General features: G+C 36.0%; 1 protein-coding gene across 4 annotated transcripts in view; it reads right to left on the bottom strand.

Moving 5' to 3' along the window:
• Positions 1-13,377, bottom strand: part of Mpp6 (membrane palmitoylated protein 6) — a 93,071-nt gene extending 79,694 nt beyond the window's left edge. The window contains exon 1 of one of the 4 annotated variants that reach the window (XM_033757301.1): positions 13,236-13,377. The gene's annotated coding sequence lies outside the window, so the exon portion shown is untranslated. Of the gene's footprint in view, positions 1-8,698; positions 8,785-12,186; positions 12,254-13,235 lie in introns of those variants that run through there. The other 3 variants (XM_033757307.1, XM_033757281.1, XM_033757279.1) reach the window with 3 other exon arrangements.
• Positions 13,378-13,383: the final 6 nt, after the last annotated feature.

The raw sequence follows: 13,383 nt of genomic DNA, 5'->3' as shown, positions 1-13,383 counted from the left end.
TTTGCAGAGGCTGGCTCTACAGATATAACTGCCACAAATAATGAGAATTGACTTATTAGTGGGTTCTGTGAGGACATAGTATAACTTATTTTGTACTCTAATTCTCAGTATTATGCCAGGCACACTACAGTTATTATTTACTGAGTGAAATTAAATTCTGATTTCAAATTAATGTAGTGTCCATTTGTCATATATATTTAGACTTTAAAATAAAATCTCCATGGAAGTTAACAGCTACATCTTGGCTCTCACCTCAACTGCTCCACTGCAAAGGACATGAACATCTTCCTCTACTCCTGTCCCTTTATCTCTTTTATAGCCAAAAACTTATGCTCTTCAAATTCAAACAAAATCACAGTTAAATGGAAAGATATTCAAAGACATTTGCTTTTCCTCAGGTCAGTTAGGGCTTAGATATAACTACTAAACACATGTACAACAAAACAGAAGACTAGATATAGATGCCTATTACAGTCCTCTCAGTTGAGGTTCCAATGAAATTATTTTTAAAAGGTACATTAAAAAAAAAACAATAACAGTACTGTAGGTGAGATGGCAGAGAACTGAAAGAGAAGTTAGCAAACTGAAGTTAAAGGAAATGCTTAGAAGCTAGAAAACAGGTGAATAAGGCTTGGATGTCTATCCAAAAGGTAGGTTTGATAATCTGAAAATAATTCTCTCACAAAACACTTAAAAATGCTAAATAAAATATCAAAAACATCTTCTCATATAAAAAAAATTAGTAAGTACTCAAGAAAATCCCCATGCAACAACACGTAGGAAGAAAGCAAACTGATAAGCAAGTAATGACAAGCACCTAAAAGTACAAAAGCAATGGTTTAGGTCTTGGCCTGAACAAGAAGGAGAATTATAACTTAGATCCCTTCACATGAAAGTAGGACTAACTTTCACCTTATGAAAAATCAGTCTAGTAAAAAATGTGCCTGTTAGCCAGTGAAGATTAGATAAGGAAATTAACAAGTCTCAGTTGGAGTCCACAAAAGAGAGAAAAATATCACCTGGGAATTTATAATCAGGACCTTCACTCAAAGATTCAAAATTCAAATATATATACCTGGTCCAGAAAACCCCAAGCAGAAAAGTTACAGTGATTGTAGGTTGGCTGCTTTTCCAGGTGCCAAAGAAAAACTGTTAGTTACTTTTCTCCTGTTGCTGAGACAAAATACCCAACACCCAAAGTGAGAGTATAGAGTTTATTTGGCTTACAGTTTGTGAAGGTTTCAGTCCATAGTTGGCTGGCTCTAAGACAGGGATGGCAAGGAGACATGCAGAGGAGAAACAACATGGCATGCACAAGGTAGCAAAGGCAACAGGGAGTTTAATAGCATCTTTCTGCCCCTTTTATCTCATTCAGACTACCAGGATTAGGGCAGTGCCAAACTAATGGTTCACAATGTAGTGGTTTTCTAATTACATGCCCTTAACCCCAGCATCACACATTCCAGATACAACTACCTCTGAAAAATGAAGCACAAACCATAACACAAACACAAACCATAACAAAAACATTAGCAAATCTCTGGAAGAATATGTCCTCTAATCAGGTTGCACAAAATTCTCTTAAATAAGAATCTAGCCAAGCAAAAGTGCACAATTAAAAAAAAATCACAAAACATTCAAGAAAAAAAAAAGTTAACTAAAAACACAAGAAAGTAATACTACCACAGTACAGAGCAGGTTAAGATTGAATTCTTATAAAAATACTTCAAAAATAAGCACAGTTCTTCCCAAGTTGATTTTTTTATAGGTCTCAAGAAATGTATGTGTGCTCATATACTCTTCCTTTACAGTACAGTCAGTAGTTAATATGTAAGGGACAAGGGGAAAAAATGAGAACCAAGACCTGTCATGTAAAGGTACAAGATGCCAATAATGAATGTAACTGTACTGTATATCTAAAATGTACCAATAAACTCAATTTAAAAAAGTTAATGTGTAAAGCTAAAAATCATAGATGTATATTTTCTAAGATATCTGATGTTTTCTAAATTTTCAATAGTACCCCTCTCCCCAGGTGGCATTTGTAAATGTGCTAGGGCATTTTTTATTATGTCAGTGACTGATACAGTGAATTAAGCACTGCTCAAGACAATGCCAAACTGCAAAGTACAGTAGCGCCAAAAATGCACTAAGAACACTAAGAATAAAGCAACATACTTGAAGACCTTGGAATTCCCTGGCTCATAAAAACAATCTCTTCAAATACTCAACTACTGCTCAGCTAAGATATTCTGAGAATCAAAATAGGCTCAATAATATTGTGTCCCCATGTGGTATCTGACACTTCCCATGCCACTGCTGCTACAACACTAATGCTTCCTACAGTGAGCAAAGACCAAAGAAAGAGTTGAGGCTCAAAATAATAACCATGTGGCCTGAGACTGCAGCTCAGTGACAGAGCACCTGCCTAGCTATGCTCAAGGCCCTAGGTTCATCTCCAGCAAATATACACACACACCCCTGGATCTGCCAGATCCTGACTACTACACTCTAGAGTTACTTTTACTTACCCTCCTGTTGTATAGAGTAGTTAATACAGTACACATAGGCGGATTGCATATATATCCAACTAAATTATCAGTGTGTTTAGAAAATCAAATAGAAATAGGATAATGAAAATATACAATAGTTCTTTTAAAAATCTCCTTTTTTGATACTGGGGATTGAACTTAGGACTCTGCACTTGCAAGGCAGGCTGTAGCACACTGTGCTAAATCCCTGGCCCTCCCTTTCTTAAACCTTTTTTAATTATGAATACATTCATTCAACTTTTTTTTTTTTTTTTTTGTACTGGGGATTGAACTCGGATCCTTGTGCTTGTGAGGCAGGCAGTGGAAGCACTGAGCTAGATCCCCATCATTCAACTTTTACCTTTAAGTTATTTTGCTGTTTACCAAAGACAATAAAGGCAAAGAAAAATCCTTGCATATTTTGTTTTCACTCTAGAAATTTAATGGTTTTCATTTACTGTTACAAATTCATTATACAACTTTTCTGTGTGCACTTGTTATATGTAAGGAAATCTTTAACTGTAAACAGACAAGAAATTATTCTAACAAAAATTAACTCCTCGTTTTAAGTATTTTATTGCTTAAATTTTTCATACATATTTTAAAAGAATAAATTCAACACAGCAATTAAGAAAAAAAAGATTTCAAGGCCTACAACCTTGACCTGGGACATGAAATACTGTGAGGCACATGAAAAGCATATTTGAAAAAGGAAATACTTAAATCACTTCAAATCTGCCTGCCCTCAGAATTTGAATACAGAGTGACTTCTCCAGAATTAAATTAGTAAATGTGAACACACATAAACTTAACAGAAAAAAAAATTAATGAAGATGGTTAAAACATTTGGAAACATTTAATCAAAATGTCTACAATATATTCTACTCTTAGGACAAAACCAAGAAAATAGGAAGTATCTACTGTATTGTAAGCTGCTAGAAGGACAGGATCTTGTCAAGCCCATAAAAAAGGGAAGAAGTTAACCCAAATCTCAAAATGCCCAGGGAATAACCTTCCTACTCTGTCTTTCAGGGTTTCTCAACCTTGGCAGTACTAAAATTTGGGGCATAACTGTTTGCTCATGGGCAGTGAAGCAACCTCTCATTAAAATCTCTAGACTCTACCCACTAGATTCCAACCAATAGAACACTAAAAGAAGCTTTGAAATAATACCAGGGCTTATCTTGAAAAAAGACTAGGATCTTGGAAGATCCTTAAACTTAAAAATCCAAGGATTGCTTTCACCCAGTCATCTTCAAAATAGGCACCTATACATCATTTAGATTGTCATGGTGAAATCACAATGTCCTTTTACTCTCTGCCACCAGTCTTTCAGGTTCTCATTAATTCACAATTAGGTTATCACTACAAGCTTCTACTATTCTCTTATTCACTGTAATTCCCTCAGCAGTAAGGCTAGCCAGAGATAATTTAAAAATATTTTAAAGATTATGCTGCCTTAAAAAAATTTCTGGTTTTCTGTCATCTGGGATGTTTACATTTCTCCCCATAAAGCTTTCTATCTATGCAACCTAATTCACTCTTCTCCTTATAGGGTAAACGCTGACCTAACCACACTGATCATTTTACTTCCTATCAGCACAATCGCAACTCATTCCCATCTAAATGTCTTAACTTGTGTTATCTGTCCCATCTAAGAAAAACCGTTCCTGGCTACTCAATACCTCAAAAAATCATGGCCCACTTTCAGTTTTAGAGCTAAATAGGTCCTCAAAGCTATCCCAAAGTTAATCTAATCAAATGAGTAGGCAGTTGGGCTGGGGGTTTAGCTCAGTAGTTCCGCTGCCTGCTATGCAAGCACAGATCCTGAGTTTGATCCCTGGTAACAAACAAACAAAAAAATTAGTAGACAGTCTCTTCCCCGCAAGTGAAAATTGCTTTTACTGAATTTTTTCCTCCAATTTACAGTATGCTGTACATGATAAAAACACAATATTCTGAGTTGCTTCCTAGTATGTTTAATAATAAAAATAATAATAACAAGCATAGCTTATGTTCATGGAATGGTGCTGGACGGGGAAAACAAAAATTGTTTATTTGTCATATAAACTATGTAATAGTAGCCTTTTATTGTGTGAAATTCCAGAACACGTGTATTCAGATTTAGCTTTAGTGAAAATTTCTACTTCGGAGTAACAAATTCTGAGTTGCTCTTTTTTAGAGACATTTTTTGTACCGGAGATCGAACTCGGGTCTTTGCACTTGCAAGGCAGGTGGCGGAGCCACTGAGCTAAATCCCTGGCCCCAATAACATGGCATTTTGTTTTGAATAAAGAAAATGACCTGAATTTGATCACTTGTACCAGGAAAAAAAAAAAAAAAAAGGCTACATTATCAGACACTTCTTCAACTTAACTTCTATTGAGTTCAAGGGAGGATTATGAAAAATAAATCAAGATTATTTCAATTTTATAAAATCTTTAAGTTGGAAAGAATCTTTGGGTCACCTAATCCATTTTTCCACTTACTATTTTGCTTTTCTAAACACACTGAAAAATCATGTAAAAATAAGACATTAATTTTAGTCAATAGTACACAATATACTGAATTGCTCTGAAATAAAAACTCCTTTAAAAATATTTTTGAAATCAGACTTACCTCCTATATTTTAGGTAAAAAGAGAACTATGAATCAAGCAAAGTCAACAAAAATGTTTTCTTTTTTTTTCCTTTTTTCTTTTCTGGTACTAGGGATTGAACTCAGGTCCTTGAGCTTGAGGCAGGCAGCGGAACCACTGAGCTAAATCCCCAGCCCAACAAAAATATTTTCTTAACCAATATTATCCACTGTACATATAACACTGTACCAAACAATGAGAGAAGGAATTTACTGAATACTGAAATGTACCAGGCTCTGCAATACAATTTTGTATCATCCAATTAAAATCTTACCCTCTGAAGTAAATACTACAATCCCTATGTTAGAGATGAGGAACACTAAGTTCAGCGCAACTCCAAATACTTTTATCAGAAAACCTGGTATTGGAACTGAATACAGCCAGCTAGGTGTCCTGAACAACATAAATGAGCTACAGGTTAGAAAAACTGAGATTGCAACCCATGTCTCTAACTCCCCTTGCATACTGAGAAAGAAAATAAAATATGGTTCCTAATTTCAAAGAACGATATGATTATTCCTAATATATGTTGATATAGTAATCATTTTTTTTCTGGAACAATACACAAAAACTACTTTTTGAACTGTTTTTCAACCTCAGCACTACTAACATTTTGGGCTGGATACTTCCTTCTTGTGGGGACTGTTCTAGGCACTGTTTGCATCATCTCTAACCTTTACCTCCATGGATACTAGTAATAACCCCCTCCCAGCTGTGACAGTCAAATGTTCCTGGAGGAAGAGGTCAGCAAAATCAACCCAAGAAACATTAGTTAATTCATTCATTCATTTTTGGTACCAGGGATCAAACTCTGGTCCTTGTGCTTGCCAGGCAGGCAGCGGCACCGCTGAACTAAATCCCTGGCCCAAGAAACACTAATTTATATATGCATGCATGTATTTATTTATTTATTTTGTACCAGAGATTGAACTCTGGTCCTTGTGCTTGTGAGGCAGGTGGTGGAACCACTGAGCTAAATCCCTGGCCCTGAACACTACTTTAAAGAGACATGAAGATGGGACAAGTCCCTCCCTCATTTTCTGAACCAATTGAATTATCATTGGGAAAGGCTGAATAACAGTCCTCCAAAGAAATTTATATTCAAATCCCTGGAACCAGTGAGTGTTTTTTGTTTTTTGCTTTAAGAAGGTGCTTGAGATGTGATCAAGCGGCAGATCTAATGATGGGGAGATGCAAGACAGAGGAAACACAGAATTGAGAGATTTGAAACGTTGGCCTTGAAGACTGCAGTAGTGCTGCTGCATGCCTAGGAGTGCTAACAGCCACCAGGAACTCCAGAAACAACAACAGTAAATGGATTCGCCTCTAGATCCGTCAGAGGGTGTGTGGCTCTGTTTTGGTCCAATGACACTGATTTCAGATATACGATTTTAGAACTGTAAGAATAATTTTTTGTTATTTATAAGCCACTAAGTGTGCCAATTTGTTACAGAAGCCATAGGAAACTAACACAATCATACACTGATAAAATCTGATTTTAAATTTGCAATGAGCAACGGTGAGTGTAGTGGCTCATGCCTTTAATCCCAGTACTCAGGAAGCTGAGGGAGGAGGACTGCTGGGAGTTAGAGGCCAGCCAGGGCTGCACAGCAAGGCTAGCCTGAACTGCACAATGAGACCCTTTCTCAAAAACAATTAACAATTTAAAAATCGCAATAAGCAAATGAAATATAATGTATGGGAAGCATAGTTCTCGAAACCTAATAATATGAAAAATAAGGAGGTTCAAATAGTAAAACTGTGCACATATGGTCAAGGCCCTTATGAATGAAAACACACAAACCATTCATTCAGATGATAAGAGTATCCCATGTCATCATTTGTCCTATAACTGAAAAATTGTGGATAAGGCCAGCCAGTGAAGGCTTCTTGGGAGAAGCAAGCCTGAACATTTATTAATGAAAAGAAACAAGACAAAGGAAGAAAGAATATGAATGTGAACAAATGAGCAATGGGAATAAATGAGATGTTTGTAGAGGCAGTGACCAGGGTAAAGAGACCAGGAGAGAAAGATCAAGTTTTAGGTTATGGAGTTATCAAAACAATATAGGACTCTAAAATTATGTTGAATGATTTGGTTGTTAAACAGAATATTCCACAGGATGTAGTTTATATTGAAGTAGTGGCTCTTGGAGACTTTAACATATAAACATACTCTTTGCCCTTATCAGATCTACTAAATTAGAATTCACTTAGTCACTTCATGATAAAATGACCTCAGAACAAACTATCATTAAGTACATACTTAACTAAATTAAATTAGCATTTTCCTATATTAAAACTCCTTCCAAGATGTAGCTCCCCTCAATTCAATCATTTCCCTAAACAAATATTTCACCCTTCACTTTTTCTTTCCTAAGTATTTGGCCCTTTCTACTAAGAATCATCTTTCTTACAAATTTTCTTTAAACAAAACAAAACAAAATATTCTATGCATCTCCAGCTATCCATGCCACCTTTAAACCATACCTATCCTGCCAACTAAGAGCTGTTATACAGGACACAGAATCATGAAGAAGTAAAATTTCCATTAATAGCCTATATAATGCTATATAATAAACCAAATGTATAAAAGTCACTTTGCTGTTCACTTGTTTTAATAAACATTCTAAATACATTTATCAAGTGAAATTCTAAATCACTTTTTTTGGGGGGTACTGGGGATCAAACTCAGGACCTTGCACTTATGAGACAGGCTTGTAAACACTAAGCTAAATCCACAGCCCCTAAATCATCTTTTACAAAAGATTTCCAAAAGCACAAAATTATAAACTGTATCGAAAAAAATAAATAAATAAAGCTAAGCTCCTTCAAGTCAATCTTTACTTCAAGTCAATCTTACTTTGTGATACTAAGTAACAAAGTGCTCTGGTCTATGAAGGACACAAAGTATAACAATCTCAGTAATTTAGAAACCATTTACATAGGTGGGTGTGGCTCAGTGGTAAGGTGTATACTCAGTGTATGAGGGAGACCTTGTGTTCAACCTCCAGGAAGGAGGGAAAACAAAAATAAAAAACAAACTTCACAAGTACCAGGATAAAGAAAAGGGGGATATCTGGGGAAGAGGGGTGGTGGTTGGTGCAACTAAATAGGACCCTAAAAGCAATCCTTTTAAAGAAAGCTGAGAGAGAAGGCTTCTTGGCTTAGGATCATGAATAAAGTAGGAAAGCATGGCAATACAAGTTAATATTCAGATAAATATGTTGTATATTGGTTTTTTACTCTCCCATAAACATCTACATTGATTTACACATATTTCTAGCCTTTTTCATTTACCTTAATGCTCTTCACAAATTTCAATCACACCAAATTCTGATTTGTATTTCCACCAACAGTGAAAGCACAACAACCTCTATCTTCTTCAAAAGTATTATCAATATTTTTATGTCAGTCTAACAGGTGAAAATCATACCTCCTAGTTTTAATTTACATTTTCATGATTCATGAAGTTGAATGTCTTAACACATTCTTGAAAATCATTTGTATTTACTTTTCTGGGAATTACCTGTTGATGATCTTTGCCCAGTTGATGGCTGACCTTTTACTGTGTTGTAGGTACTTTTTTATATATTAAAGAAATCAGCCTTTTATCTGTAATACAAATTGCAAATATTTCCCCAATTCTTCCATTATCATCATGCTATTTTTATTCTTTACTTTATGTATATATTTTATCTTCCTTAATCAAACTATAAATTCTTCCTATGAAGGACATTTCTTTTATATACAACTCTTTACACCCAAAGATGAAGTAATCAAAGGGAGAGATGAGTGTCTGGGAGAGTGACTAAACATGAACATAAATTATCATACCAGCACCTATTTGAATTGCCTGCAAAATCTCTTATCACCAGGTTATAGTAGGGACAACAAGGTCTAATAAAATGATAGAGTTTATAGAATGAGAAGAAATCAGTACTAGATGACAGTACTGTCTCCAGGTGTCTGGGCTGGTGCCATGAAAATGCAGAAGCTAATGGTGGCCATATTTTCTAGAAGAAAATGCAGAAGAGGACTAGGAATATAGTTTTCCATAGACAAAGAAGGAATGAAACAAATGCATGGTGAAGAACAGAGAAGACGTAGTATGTCCTGTTGGCATTGGGAGTCCCCCAGTCTCAGCACTCAGATTCCACGGAATATCTGTGTATATTCACTGTATCTTAATAAAGTCTTATTTATACAAATTAGAATAGATTTCTATTACTTATAGCCCAAAATGGCCTACTTAACAACAACCACCATCTACTCATTTAATTTTATACAGGGATATTTTAACAAAAACCTCAATAGTAACCTCAGGTTTTTCAAAAGAATTGTTTGATGACACCTATGTATTAGGAACAGGTCTAAGTCCTTGAAATAGTATTAAAAGAAACAAGATCACTCATATCATAGAGCTTACCTTCTAGTGAGAACATGCAGATAAAATAATTTCAAATAGTGAAAAATCGTTTGCAGAAAATTCAATTCAACAAATGTAATAAGACAGAGGGGGATGAGAGCAGTGTCATTCTGGAACAGCGGTTAGTGATTCTTTTCTGAAGAAGTGATATTTAAACTGAAATAATAAATGAAAGTGAGCCAGTCATGTAATGATTTAGGAAGAGTTCCAGGCAGAGTGACCAGGAAGTGCAAAAGCCCTAAGTCTAGAACAAGCCATGGCAGTAACAAGGAACAAAAAAAGAATTGCAGTCTCAATAGAATATAGTAAAATGGAGAGATGGTAAACAAGTTGCCAAAGAACGACAGGTCTAAGAGGAAGACTAAGGCGACAAGTAGGGATCAGATCATGCATAGGAACTGATAATTGGTGAAAAGGACTTGAAGATAAGCTTTTAAAACATTTCATTATATTGTCTTTCATTCTAATTTTATCTTGAAATTCTGATAACTTTACCAGATAGACTTTTAGAAATTACCATCCCAACTATTTAACACAACTCTGAAGTTATCCAGGAATGAACATTTTCCTAAGCAAAAATATCTCTTCTGACACACTAGATGAAAGAATTAATTTTAGGACAAAAGCAGAACTACCTTAAAGGAAAAGAGAATAATCTAGAATGATAGGAACCTCTCCAGATTTATCATGTTTCTCTGTGAATCAATTTACTACGATAAAGATCATAGAAAGGTCTCTGAATTATTCTATTATTATTCAAGATCACGAACTCTGCAAACTACTGTAAATACAACATCCTTTCTTTGCTGAATTTACTATTATTGAATTGGACATTAACAAGGTTAAATACTACCAGGGAAAAAAGTAGAAAGCAGATTTCCGCCTTTATTGTAGCTGGAAAGAATAGCCACAGGTTAATTTCCAACAAGATATGGGCTTTAGTCTTATCTCTATGACTCAGATAAAGGAAGAACTTCTCTGTGATCAAATGAACACAAAAATTAGATACAAGAGATGCTTCAATATCTCATTCTCTAAAAGCTTTTTTTTGTTGTTTGTTTTTTGGTACTGGGGATTGAACTCTGGACCTTGCGTTTGCGAGGCTGGTGGCGGAACCACTGAGCTAAATCCCCAGCCCTAAAAGCTTTTAAAAGAAGAGACCAATCTGTTTAAAAAGGTTTGGATATACAATACGCCTCATTTCAGAACAGTAATGAGATCCTTCCAAATAACTAATACCTGTGTATATTAAGCAAGTAAGCACATGTATACTACTTGTCAGTAAAGTCAGATCTTTAAAACCTATGTTATATTCAAGAATCTTTCACAGTGTTAGCCCACTTAAGGGTAGTCCAAAAATATCAACTGATAATAGTCTATAGAGAGAGTACTTTGTGGGTGTGGTGTGAGGTAAGGAAAGAAGACATTAAACACCTTGACCAAGAGTTGGTTCTAAGTGTGTCCTCCTTAGCACATTTTCTAGCAGTTTGGCAAAGTGTCCAGGATAATTAGCAGCCAGTGTATGCAAAGGCAATATCTGGTCAAGCTAAACTGTAAAGTCTCCCCCAAGTGGTCACACACAAATACTGTACAGAAAAGCCTGGGAAAAGATACTGCAGCTTCAGTGAGCCTGACTCGAAACTGATCAACAGCAAAACTGATCCTTTCAACAAAAATAAAATCTTTAATTTGATACTGACACCATGTCAGTAGAGATCTCTAGTATTTGCTCTTATGATGTAATATTTGTAAGAGAGAAGACAATTTTTGGAAGGAAAGAACCTACAGATAAACCAAAACTAGCATAATTTTCTCAGTATAATTTTCTTAGGGATAACTTGACAATATCCCCAAATAGTCAAGTACTTATGAAATAGGCAGGTGTTCATTCTTTCTGAAATCTGAACACATTCTTTGCAGGTTGGCTACACTGATCTGAAGCAGAATTATGATACAAATGTAATTACTTATCCAATAAAATAATTTGGAGAGGAAAATTATTATCATTGCTATATACCTAATATATAATTTACAAAATCTGTCATTTTGAACTAGGTAATTTACATTACAGTAGGTGGAGTAAAAAGTACAAATTGGTCCTATTATCTTTTAACATTTATTTTCTTAGTGTTTTTATACTCAGCCTTTGATGACCATTAATCCTGCATTATTTGCAACTCAGCAATAGTTTGCAAATGCTATCCACTTCCAATAAAGCTCAGATATCAAAACTGCAAAAGACATTTCATTAAAGCATCTGTTGTCTTCTGCTAACCATCCATTATAAAGGGATGGTGGCTATTCAAACAAGGAACTCAATTTTAAAACAGCTTTTTAAAAAGGTAACAATCTCAGAATTATGCTTTTCTTGGTTATTTCAAGCTAAAAGGAGGGGGAGAGGGAAGGGAGAGAAGCAGCCTGGGTAGGCTTCAGGAACAATTTTTGCTGGAAATAAGATTCAGGAAAAAAAGCAACCTGCTCTCTCAAATATCTACGAAAAATGATTCACTTCAAAATTCCAACAGTTGCCCTAAAGAGGGGAAAAAAACTCTGCCTTACATAGAGCTACTAGACTTACTTAAACTTACCTTAATTTTCCAGTGTTAATTTCAACCTAGAATGTTAAAGAATTCAATTTGATATTCCAAGTGGAAAAAGTACTCAATGGCAGTCTCTATGACAAAATCGAGCAATTAAAAGTGTTACAGTTGACTCATTATGTAACCCTAGGCCAGAAGAAACATGGGCTTTAAAGAGTAACACACTTTACAAATATATTTAAACAAGTATTTAAAAATATGATAGATTTAAGATACAAAATGACACAACCCACAAAAGTTCTTTGTTTATGGTAATTAGGCCTCTGAAGGCAAAACTATAATCAGACCCGCTAGCTTATCAAAATTGCATAGTAGACACCCAAAATAAGTCTTGCATGATTAAAGTCCCTTGTTATACCTATGTACCCAAACTATTTCATTAATAACAGTGTATTATCTCATCTAATACATTCGACATAAGTTTCCGAACGATCTCTTGAAAGATTTCGCAGGAAGAAATGGCTGCTAAATCATACTCCCGTTGAAAAGCATGTTAACGCACCCCAAATGTTCTCAGCTATATTGCAAGGAGTCCAATTCAGGAACGTAAAGTAAAATTCCAACAATCCCCAAAGGCATAAAAAAACAGTAAAACGTGGCTAGCCTGGTCTTAACCGGCTGTTTATAAGTAATGCGGAGAATTTTCCGAGCCTCCTCCTCGGTCTTCAATTCTCTTCCGCACCTCCCCCCCCCCTCCTACACAAGCGCACGTCCCAAATGATGGAAGTTTAATGGATGTAAACCCAGGAGCTTGTAGGATTGAAAATAACCTCCCAATAAAGTGTTAAAAACACTTCTGCAAAAACATCCACCCACCCATCCACATGCAGTCATCACAAGGTCGGATCTCGATGGACTCCCTCCAGGCCCTCAGCTCCGCCAAAAAGAAAAAAGGTGGGGAGGGAGCCTCGGCACCTTTGTGGTTCCAGACAAATGTACTTAGGATAAGAGAGCCCTATCTCAGCAGCAGCGAACGCCCCCGGAGCAGCGTGCGCTCGGCCCACAACCACTTCGGTCAAACAACTGAAATCTCGTGCCTCTCAAGTAGCAGCAGTAGTTGCAGAAAGCCACCTCCCCCAGGAACTCGGAGAGCGGGAGAGAGCCAGCAGCCGGCGCGATCGCCCCCTCTCGGGACTGATCCCCAGAGGTGTCAGCCACATCTCCACCGCCCCCGGCGCCGCTCTC

This window comes from Fukomys damarensis, unplaced genomic scaffold, assembly GCF_012274545.1.
Source record: "Fukomys damarensis isolate Sample0158 unplaced genomic scaffold, DMR_v1.0_HiC HiC_scaffold_4, whole genome shotgun sequence".
NCBI classification, from domain to species: Eukaryota; Metazoa; Chordata; class Mammalia; order Rodentia; family Bathyergidae; genus Fukomys; species Fukomys damarensis.
Note: the sequence above shows the minus strand (reverse complement) of the source record. Positions and strands in the feature narration are given on the sequence as shown.